Genomic DNA, 12482 nt, shown 5'->3' with positions numbered 1-12482 from the left:
TTTATTTTTAAATCAGGTTGGATTTTTGTTACTGCTGCAGGAGTTCCTTATAGATTTTTGGATATTAACCCTTTATCAGATATTTGCCTTAAAAATATTTTCTCCCAGTCTATAGATTACCTTTTCATTTTGTTAATTGTTTATTTTGATATGTAAAAATTTTTTAGTCTGATGTAGACCAACTTGCTTATTTTTTCTTTGTTGCATGCGCTTTTGATGTCATATACAGAATACTGCCTAGGCCAATGCCAAGGAGCTTTTCCTGTACGTTTTATTCTAAAAGATTTATGGTTTTAGGTCTTTGTTTAATTCTTTAATCCACTTTGAGTTAATGTTTATTGTTGATGTAAGATAACTGTCCAATTTCATTTTTTTGCACATGGTTATCCAGTTTTTTAACACCATTTATTGAAGAGACTATCTTTTCCCCATCAAGTATTCTGAGGTTAGAGGAAGAAAGGAAATCTATTCGATTTCTATAAGCTCTGTCCTAGAAGATAAAGCAGGTGGTAACTACTTATTATGTAAGTTAAAAGAAGGCAGGGAAGAATAACAAATGTAATTGCATTCAGAGGATCTAGTGACTAGAGAGGTGTGAGAACAGAGCAATGATTTCAAATATTTTTATCACTTATATCAGAGAAAAAATGATCATGCCCATTCAGTATATGTATATCTACTTATGATTCTATCTATAAAGTATCATTGATCCATATATCAGAAATCTTTTTTTTTTTAAAGATTTTATTTATTTATTTGATAGATAGAGATGACAAGTAGGCAGAGAGGCAGGCAGAGAGACAGGCAGAGAGACAGGAGGAAGCAGGCTCTCCACGGAGCAGACAGCCCGATGCGGAGCTCAATCCCAGGACTCTGGGATCATGACCTGAGCCGAAGGCAGAGGCTTTAACCCACTGAGCCACCCAGGCGCCCCTGATCCATATATCAGAAATCTTAAAAAAGTTTTATTTCTTTCCCTTTCAGTTTAAAATAAATACAAATAAAGTTTTTTTTTTAAATTTTTGTCCCAAAACAAAACAGCATAATAAGCAACAAATCATCTCCTCAAGCCCGTTGTTCCTTGCTTTTACTGAGTTTGGTGGGCTTCGCACATTAACACTCCTTCAAACTTCTCAATATAAGGTTGCACATTTTTCTACCCTATTTTTCATATAATTGCCACACCAAGACCTTAATTTTCCCTTCCTCTGCAAAAATTACTACTTCTTAAGGAGTTATAAGAAACAATTGTTTCTTTTTATATTGCCCCCATCCCACTCATTGATTCTTATTTCAGTGAAAATTCTACTACCTGGGGTTTCAGTTCTGCTTAAATCTCTGGTACACATAGGAGTGGTGTAAATATCTTTGATGCTACCACAGTCAACAATCTAACTTCAAAATAATTATATTATTTTAAAATATTTATTTAAAAACTGAAAAATAGTCATAATATGAAAAATATATACTGTTTTGTAGTACATCTCAAAGTATTTTATTGTGATGCATACGTTTTCCTTATCAAGTATTGCAAAAAAGCTTATTAATCATCATATAACATTTAAATGTCTACTATTGGGACTCCTGGGTAGCTCAGTCAGTTAAGCATCTGCTTTCAGGTCAGATCATGATCCCAGGGTCTTGGGATGAGTCCAACATAGGGCTCTGTGCTCAGTGAGGAGTCTGCTTCTTCTTCTGCCTGCTTCTCCCTCTGCCTGCCACTCCTCAAGCTTGTGCTTGCTCTCTCTCTCTCTGACAAATAAATGAAATCTTTATTAAAAAAAAAATATATATATATGTATATCTACTGCAATTCTTCTGGATCACTCAGTATAAATCTGCCTATGTGTGTTTGATTATAAAGTATAATAAAAATACAGAGGGGCAACTGACTGGCTTAGTTGGTCTAGCATGTGACTCCGCCTTGGGTTGTGAGTGGGTATAGAGGTTACTTAAAAATAAAACCTTTGGGGCGCCTGGGTGGTTCAGTGGGATAAAGCCTCTGCCTTTGGCTCAGGTCATAATCCCAGTGTCCTGGGATCAAGCCCCGCATCGGGCTCTCTGCTCAGTGGGGAGCCTGCTTCCTCCTCTCTCTCTGCCTCTCTGCCTACTTGTGATCTCTGTCTGTCAAATAAATAAATAAAATCTCAAAAAAAAAACCTTTAAAAATATATCTATATATTCTGACTTAACAGTTATCTTTTTACTGATTACATGTACTGATATATATATATCATATATATATGCCCTATATATATCATATCATAACCATATCATATATATATATATATATAGGGCAGTACATGTAATCAGTATATACATATTTTTAAAGTATATTTTATATATATATTAAAGTATATTTAAAGTATATTTATATATAAAAACAGTATTAAAATTAGTGTGGATACACACACACACACATACACACGTATCAATGACAAGTTTTTTTAATCAGCCATCTCAAAAACTGACATTGTCTGTCCTTTACCCATTTGTCTACTCAGAAAAGTAATTACTATTCTTTGTGTACTCTGACCCTTCATAGTAATTTTTGTCCTAAATCCCATTTATCCAACTGTATCTTCAATTTTAAGCCAGAATATATATTTTGTCCTTATATATTGACAAAAATACCAACATAAAGAAATTTAAAATAAATTGGAAAATGTTAAATGATAAAATATATGCAAAAAAAGTAAAATGTAGATTACACTTCAAATTACATTTCCTAAAATCAGCATATAATTAAAGAAGAAAGAATGCTGGGACACCTGGGTGGCTCAGTGGGTTAAAGCATCTGCCTTTGCCTCAGGTCATGATCTCGGGGTCCTGGAATCGAGCCCTGCATTGGGCTTTCTGCTCATCAGGGAGCCTGCTTCCTCCTCCATCTCTCTGCCTGCCTCTCTGCCTACTTGTGATCTCTGTCTGTCAAATAAATAAATAAAAACTTTAAAAAAATTTAAAAAGAAAAGAAAAATGTGATTATTTCATTGGGAAGATTTGTAATTATTCCAATTGCTTACTACGTAATATTCTAACTGCCCATATTCCAAAGCAAGACCCTCTATGTTTTTGTTTTGTTTTGTTTTTTATCATTTGCAATCTTACTTAAATCACTTCCTCAATGGTGTCTTTCCTAACTGATGTGTGTATGCATATGTATTATATATATGAATATACATAATATGCATAATATATGTATATATAATATTAAACTCAATAAATACAAATTAAAATTTAAAAATAAGTTATTTAGAAAAAATTTAGAGATATCTATCCAGATGAAACAGCATTTAATGAATGTATCCTTAAAAATTTGGCTTTCATGTAAAGAAACTTTTATAAAAAGGAAAATATAAACCCATCACCTTAAATTTCTATATGCACTGGTGAGAAAAGAAAGATGTTCTCTCAGCAGCATTATGTTCATTCATCAGTAGAAAGACTGTAACTACATGGTATTGTATGGGTCTGTCCCAAACTTATGTGATAATGTTTCAGGGCATTTGCCTATTAATTTTATCATAAGGCCAGATTGATTCCAGGAAAGCCTTCTGTAGATATGTAAAGCAACCTTCTGTCTCTCATAAATCATAATTTGTGTTCCTTATGTGTGAACAGAAGGTATAGGTAAACAAACCAATTTGTGGAAGTTAGCTATTTTTTTCCTCTAAATTTCCAAACTCCTTTGAAAACCCTTAACTTAGCTTCTTTTAATCCCCTCTTCCATTGTGAATATTTTTGTTTCACAGAGTAACCTTATTGATGTAGTATATAAGTGATGCACCACTGCCTCCATTTCTTACAACCTTTTCTGTTTTTATTTTATTCTGTTTTGTTTTAGTACCTGAAAGAATGAATATATAAGTATATATAATATATAATTAAGTATATATAATATGTTGAATATACATATATATTCAATGTATACTAATATATGTATCTCACTATTGGACATATTATATATATATATATATATATATACACACACACAATTATTTTGTTTGTTTCAAACTTTCTCCTATTTCTTGTTTTAGTTATTTACTCTTGCCCTCCAAAAATGAGTAAGTTAAAACAAACAAATAAAATAATTCATATGATTTTGAAGTTTTGCAATTGGAGCAAGGCTTGATGGGTTCAACCTGTTTCTGTTTTATTTTTGAGTAGCTTATGTAGGACTAGAACCTTTATTTTCAACATGTCCCACATACATATCTGGCAATCTGGTGCTGTCAAATGAAGCTAAACTGATGACTGGAGACTTCATTCTCCTCCCTGTGGATTTCTCCATGGTTCTTTGCACTTCCTTACATGATGGCAGCTGCTTCCAACAAGAAGAGTGACAGAAAGACTGAGCATTCCAAGAAGCATAGAGCAGACATTTCCAGTCCTTTTGAAAACTAGGTTCAGAAGTGCCAAAATGTCCCTCCTGATGTAACCTATTGGTAGCCACAGGATCAACCTGAGATTAAGAGGATGGAAAGTAAACTCCATCTCTCAAAATGAAAGCAACTTCTTTCCATCTTTATTCTATCTCATTGCCCAAGACCCAGATCACAAGTCCACCTTCTTAACTCCACAGACTCTTTGTTTACTTATTAATCATCATCCAACTCCTTTATTTTGAACTCCCATATGTAGATACCATGACACTTATTTTTTATGATTATTTTGTTTTGGTCCCTCACAAATTATCACTTTCTTTCCATCAAATATAGTCTTCTTCCTCCTCATCTACCTTACATGTTCAAGTTTTCTTTCCTCTATCACTTTTCTGGATAATTTGTCACATTGTTCATTCCAGCACAAGCCATTTCTTGGGTCTCCTCTGCTTTCCTCACTTAGCTTGTTTTGTTCTCCAATATCATAATTTTTACAAGAATGACTTTCCATAAACTTGCTACCCCATAAAACTAACAGCCACTATTTCCACTTTATTAGAAAATTTCATTGACAATAATAATAATAATAAACACCTAAGAGCAAGAATTGTATTAATAACTATATTAACTGTATTTGAATTTTCTTCCCATTCAGTCTTGAGAACAGCCCTATATATCCATACCATGATTTTTTTTTTCCTCCCTTCTTTAAAGAGTAGTAAATTGAAAATCCATGAGTCTATGTGATTTGTTTAAGGACTCATAATAAGTAAGTGACACGTCTTTTATTTGAATTCTTCTTTATATGGGGTCATATCCTATGATCCTATAAGCTATCATATATTCACTCATTGCTCATAGTTCTTAACTGACATTGATATATCAACATTCCCAGTTATATTGGCCAAAAATAAAAACTCTAGATCTTTGTAAGTTCTTTAATGCTTTTTTTCCTTTTTTTCTTTAATGCGCTTTTATTTTTAAAAAATCTATCTATATATCTATAGCTATCTATTACCATCTACCTATTATATAAAAACAGAATACTCATTATTAAATATGTACCTACATATTTAATTAAGTGCCATTTTATTAATTAGAATTTAATTATAATAAATTAAAGTAACTTTTCTTAAACTATATAAATTCAATTACAAAGGTAAAATGACATGTTCTTTTAATACCTTATGCAATACCCACACCACTTAATCTTTTTTTTTTTAAGATTTTATTTATTTATTTGACAGAGATCACAAGTAGGCAGAGAAGCAGGCAGAGAGGGAGAAGGGGAAACAGGCTCCCTACTGAGCAGAAAGCCTGATGTGGGCCTCCATCCCATGATCTTGGGATCATGACCTGAGACAAAGGCAGAGGCTTTAACTCACTGAGCCACCCAGGTGCACCAGCACCACTTAATCTTTAAGTATAATGTTAAATTTGTAGATCTCATAGGGTAGAATCAGAACCCAAGGCTATTTCTAAAGCACCCTCCTTCACCTTTACCTTAATCCTGTCTGTTCTGTTTTATAGGTCTATTTTTGCAACAGTACCACATTTCTATAAAATTTTAGAAGTGTCTATTAATAATCACAAAATTTTTCTGGGACTTTTATTAGGATAATAACTTTATAGATCAATTTGGGAAATCTGTTTATTTTTATAATAATGAGTCTCACAGTTAATGAATGTCTTTTCATTATTTAGGTCTTTAATTTTTCTCAATAAGAGTTTATTAATCTCTGTGTAGAGATTTTATATTTTCATTAGATTTATTCTTAGGCATTTGATAATTTTACTGCTATTGTAATAGTGTCATATTAAATTTCATTTTCTAATGACTTTTTGCTGGTATATAAATTTTATATTTTTGTTTATTGATATTATTTATTAATATTATAATACTTAGATTATTTAAATATACTAGAAATGTCATGCTGAAAATTACTTGATTTTGACCACAACAGATTTTAAAGTTTTATTTTTTTAATCTGTGCTTGTAAAATTTGTCTCCCCTCAGTTCATTTTCTATCACTTATAGAACTTTAAATAAAAGTAGTAAGACAGACATCTTTGACCATGGCTCAAACTCAATGGAAAAATTTTCAATATTTCATCATTAAATATAAATGGTGCTCTGATTTTTCAATAGATTTTCTTTATCACATTAAGTAAACTTTTCTACCCAGTTAACTAAATATTTTTTATCAAAAATAAGTTTTAGATTTTATTATGTGCTTTTATTTCATCTATTGAGACAATCACACTTTCCCTTTTATTTTATTAATGTGGTGAATCACATTGATTTTCATAGGTTAAACCAACTTTGTATGCTTAAAAAGCTCATTGTTATTATCTTTTTTCTTAAATTGCTGGATTTGATTTGATATTACTTGTCTAGTATTTTGTATCCATTTGTTAGTACTGAAAAGTATTAACTTGTAATCTTATTTTCATTTAGTGTTATTATCTGGAATATATTACTCTAATAAATCAAGTAGGAAACATTTCCTAATTTTTTGCCCTGTATGAATTTGTTTAAAACATGTGTGTTTCTTTAAATATTTGTGAATGAAGTCATTAGTGATGTCTTGGTCTGGAATATTCTCTGTAGAAAAAATAAATTAAGTGTAGATGAAAAGTTTAATAAAGTATATTACTACTAAGACATTTTTGTTCTATAGATCTCACATTAAGTTGTAGTTTATCGAAATTTGACCATTGAATCTAAATTATCAAATATAGTGACAAAATATTTTCTTGCTGTGTTTTAAATGTATTTGAGGTCTACCATAATGTCCATTTTATTTTTAATACTCATAATTTGTGTCTTATCATCTTTAATTTTAAGCTTTCTAGATGGTTATTAATTGTGTTATGTGCTTATTTCATTATGACTTTCTTATTTCTTTTATTTTCTTCTTTTCTTCTCTTTTCTTTGTTTTAGAGAGACAGAGAGAGAGTACAGGAGTGTTGGAAGGGACAGAGGGAGAGGGAGACAGAGAATCCTAAGCAGACTCCATCCTCAGTGCAGAGCCCTAGGCAGGGTTGGGTCTGATAACCCTGAGACCATGACTGAGCTGAAATGAAGAGCTGGATGCTTAGCTGATGAAGTCCCTCCTCTTATTTCTTTGGTTTAGTTTTCTGCTCTTTTTGGAAATGGGTACTCGAGTAATTTTTTTTTTTAAAGATTATTTATTTATTTGACAGAGAGATAGAGAGAGAGCCCAAGTAGGCAGAGAGGCAGACGGAGGGAGAGGGAAAAGCAGGTTTTCTGCTGAACAGGGAGCCCAACGTGGGGCTCAATTCCAGGACCCTGGGATAATGACCTGAGCCCAGGGCAGCCGCTTAACCTACAGAGCCACCCACGTGCCCAAGTAATTGATTATTGCCATTCTCATTTAATATATATATTTAGAGTTAATCATCTATTAATGTCGTATTTTCACTATAATTAAGTGACAACTAGTGCAACACACCACTTTCATTTCTTCCGTAATCTAGGATTTATTTAGAATTATACTACTTCATTTTTAACATTTTCAAATTTATATTTTGATTAATTAAATCATGATCAAAGAATATACTTTGATTTTATCCTTTGAAATATGTTGAGCATATACACTTTAAATTGGCAATTTGGTAAATATTTTATATCTCTCATGGATAGGTGAAGTTTTCTCTATATGTCCAATCAGATAATTTTGTTCATTTCTGCTTGATCTTACATAATTTAACTGATTTTTTTTAAAGATTCTGAAAGCGATATGTTAATGCTTCTGGATTATGATGATACATTTTCAGTTAAAATTTTTAATGGCTGTCATTTTTGCCTGCCATATTTTGTGTCTATGTTATTTGGTACATATAAATCTATCATCGTTAATCATCCAGTAAATGGATGAATGTTAATGAACATTTTAGTACTTTAGAATACACTACTTCATGAACTATTTCTTGCTTTAAAGTTTACCTGATTGATATAAGTATGACTACGTCAGCTCTCTTTGAGAACAACCCTGACCCACTTAAAGCATCCATACTTTTAAATTTATTTGTTTATTTATTTATTTTAGATTTTATGTAACTTGTCAGTGAAAGACAGATTGAACACACACATGCAGAAGTGGCAGGCAGAGGGAGAAGCAGGCTCCTTCCCAGCAAGAAGCCTGTGCAGAACTCCATCCCAGGACCTTGAGCTCATGACCTGAGCCCAAGGCAGCCACTTAACCTACTGAGCCACCTGGGCATCGTAAAATACCCATGCTTTTTGACAATTATACCCTTCTAAATTTTTCTTGTTCTAAGACATAGAACTACCTACTTCACTAAAATCTATTTTTTTTTTTTAAAGAATATGCTTAGACACAAGTATCTGACCAGGAGTATGCAAATATGTTACTATTGAGCTAGAAAAATAGATTTTTTGGATCTTTTGAAATACTGTGGAAATCAATATATTGTTTTAAAATATAACATAGTATGTTTTCTATCATGCTTTTCCAATATCTGTTTCCATCTATTACCAAGACTTAACAATAAGAATGCTACACTGCAGTTGTGGGTTTGCTATTGATTTCTCAAAATTTATGGATAATAGGAGGGTGCCTGGGTGGCTCAGAGGGTTAAGTCTCTGCTTTCAGCGCAGGTCATGATCTTAGGGTCCTGGGATCGAGCCCCGCATCGGGCTCTCTGCTCAGTGAAAGTCAGCTTCCTCCTCTCTCTCTCTCTGCCTGCCTCTCTGCCTGCTTGTGATCTCTGTCTATCAAATAAATAAATAAAATCTTAAAAAAAAATTATGAGTAATAATGGCTCTTTTTAAAATGTTTTTTTCTTTAATTTAAGCACTTTATAAGATAGTATTGATCAACAGTACAAACACACACACACACACCTTTATTTGATTCAGTAATATTCCATTTGTACTTCTTTACATCTGATCTTTCTACTCTTTATCCAGCTAATCTGAGTTTTATTATGATTTAACATTATCTCTCTTATCTTACCCTTCTACAACATTTCTCTTTTAATTGATTTCTGTAGCTTGAACTTCTTGTCCATATAAATGATTTCCAATTCATATATTCCTGGTCTTTTAAGTTTTTATTTTATTTCCAGTTAGTTAAAATATAGTGTTATACTGGGTTTTAGATATACAATGTAGTGATTCAACACTTCTGTGTATCACCATGTGCGCATCACAAGTGCCCTCCTTAATCCCCATCACCTATTTAACCCATTCCCCACCCTTCTGGAAACCATCAGATTGTTCTCCATAATTAAGGGCCTATTTCTTGATTTGTCTCTTGCTCTCTTCTTTTTTTCCCCTTTGCTAGTTTGATTTGTTTCTTAAATTCTACATATGAGTGAGATCAGATGGATTTTTTCTTTCTCTGACTTAGTTCATATATCCCTACTCTTAACCTCTTGTGAGCTACTACCATACATTAAATTGACATTCAGACAATTTTCCTGTAAGTATATTCTGGGGGAGGTTTTGGTCCAGTTTCTCTTTTATAGACCTAAGAACCTTTATAAAAGTATTTATTATATACTATTTTTTTCTGTCTAGGAGAAGTGAATATAAACTCCATCTAATATTTATTCTTCCTTTATAATGTCTTTGAAGAACTGGATGTATCTCTTTCAGAAATATGAATTCACATTATTGGAACAAGTGTAATATGTGATACTTCTAGAGATTTTCCAATAAGAGATGTAGTTTAAAAAATCTATCTATCTATCATCTATCATCTATCTATATATATCTATATATCAAGATGCTTGTTAATGTTGTTATCAAATAACAAAGAAGTTCCACTAATGGTTTCCTTGAATGAGACAATGGGGTTATGAATGGATGTTCTCACAACCAATTAAGTCTGTCTCAGTAGATTCTATAATAATTCTGAGACCATCCTTTTGATGAACACTGGTGTTTGCAAATGAAAACACTTATGTCCACCATGGAACTACATGTTAGGCTTGGACGTGCTCACATATATTAAATAAATAAATAGCCCACCATGAATGTAGGAACAACAGCATTTTCTCTGAGAGTAGTAGAATTTTTTTTTTTTTTTTTTTTTACCTTATCCACATTGTTTATCTTACTAGGACTAAAGTTAGGCTAATTTTAAAGAAGGAAATAACCCCAAATGTCAGAAAATATTAAGATCAATTAGTATGCTCAGCAGATGAAAAAAAATAAGTTCTCCTCTCTGGGTCTAATAAATAGTTCTTCCTTTTATTTTCCTCATCTCTGTCAACAATTCCTTAATGATTACAGTGTTATACATTTAAACACTTTCTTATATATAATATATTTAGTTTAAGTCAATATTTTGTTTTTAGTACCTTTTATATTTTGCCTTTTATTTCCCTTCCCACTTCCTAACTATTACCCGTGCCTCTGTTTTTCATGATAGGGGAAATGCAATAGCTCCTCAATGGCCACTATGAACTATAGATTCTGGAATACCTCCCCCTTAATTGAGTCCTACATTGTTGTCTTAATGCGTTACTCTTCCTAAAGCAGACCTTTGATCATAGTCCTACTCTATTCCATAAAATCTTCCCTACTTATTCTTGGCCTACCTCTCTTCAACAGAATGTGAGGAAAAGAAAACAAATCAGCTTCTTCAGATGAATATGATAAATGATCCTTTGTCTACATACATACAATATGCATGCCAACTCCAAACATTATGTACAATTACATGTATAGGCATGTGCTTATTTGTATAGTATTCCTATGTCCCATTAAGAAGATAATCTCATTTATTCATTTTTTCATTCACTGTGTTCATTCATTGAGTTTATTCATTCACTGAGTTCAACAGATGTCAAATGAGAACCCAGGCCAGTAGATCTCCACTCAGGCTCCTTACCAGACTTACCCAGGAAACCTTCACAGTATACCTGTCCCCCACCACTACCACACAGATTCTGCCAAAACTGGGCTGAGGTATACTCAAACAGAGAGATTTTCAAAACTTTCCATTCCTTCAAATATGCAAGCAAAGTTAACAATCTCTGGCTTAGGAGATATAAATAGTTATGCTAATTACTCAAGAATGCACAAATATGGAAAAGACAAGGTCCATCCCCAAGACTGTACTATTAGCTGTAACAGCCACCATTTTTAGGCTTTGGTGTAAGACCAACATGGATTGGATTCTTAGCTTCATCATTGGCTCCAGCCTTAGTTATTTTCTTAACATTTCTTAAGCTTTAATTTTCTGATTTCAAAGATAGAGATAAAATAGGGCTTTTTTCTGATTAAATAATTTTGTGCATAGAAAGCCTATAGCAGTGTTGACTGTTAGTAAATACTTAATATAACACTTAATATTGCTGTTATTGGTGATAATACCAATTCGACAACATCTGTTTCACACAGTAGTATGATGCAAATACCACAAAAGAAATAAAAATAAACTCACTTTTCAGAGGGGGGGAATCCTTATTTATTTATTTATTTATTTGAGAGAGAGAGAGAGAGAGAGAGCATGAGACGGGTGAGGTCAGAAGGAGAAGCAGACTCCTTGCTGAGCAGGGAGCCTGATGTGGGACTCGATTCCAGGACTCCAGGATCATAACCTGAGCCGAAGGCAGTTGCTTAACCAACTAAACCACCCAGGCACCCAGGAAAATCCTTTTATATGAAGAAATTCAGGTGGGTGTCATGCAGTACATTTTTACATAAAGGTAAAAATTAATCCTACATGGGCAGTGGAATGAAGTGCATTTTTAGCAGAAGGAACAACACACTGAGGCAAAGGCATAGAATTGGAAAACACAGGGTTTGCTTGGCAGTTATCAAATAGGCCAGTTAGAACATAGGGTTTTAAGAACATAGGGTTCTTAAAATGATATAGTGGAGTTTTTTTTTTTAAAGTTTGAGTACAGGTTTTATCAGACTTCTAATACAAAAACCAAATACATTTGTCTTTTGTTCATAATGGAACTGTGGGTTTTATGAATGCAGGGTTGATATCGGAGAAGTATGTTCATTGAAGTTTCACTTTTCAGGAGCAGTGTGCACAGGTTAGAAAATAATACCTCAATAAACAACAAAAGGAAAATAAAGATTTTGTGTAT

This window comes from Neovison vison, chromosome 11, assembly GCF_020171115.1.
Source record: "Neovison vison isolate M4711 chromosome 11, ASM_NN_V1, whole genome shotgun sequence".
Lineage (NCBI taxonomy): Eukaryota > Metazoa > Chordata > Mammalia > Carnivora > Mustelidae > Neogale > Neogale vison.
The sequence above is the reverse complement of the archived record's forward strand: the minus strand, read 5'-3'. Positions refer to the sequence as shown.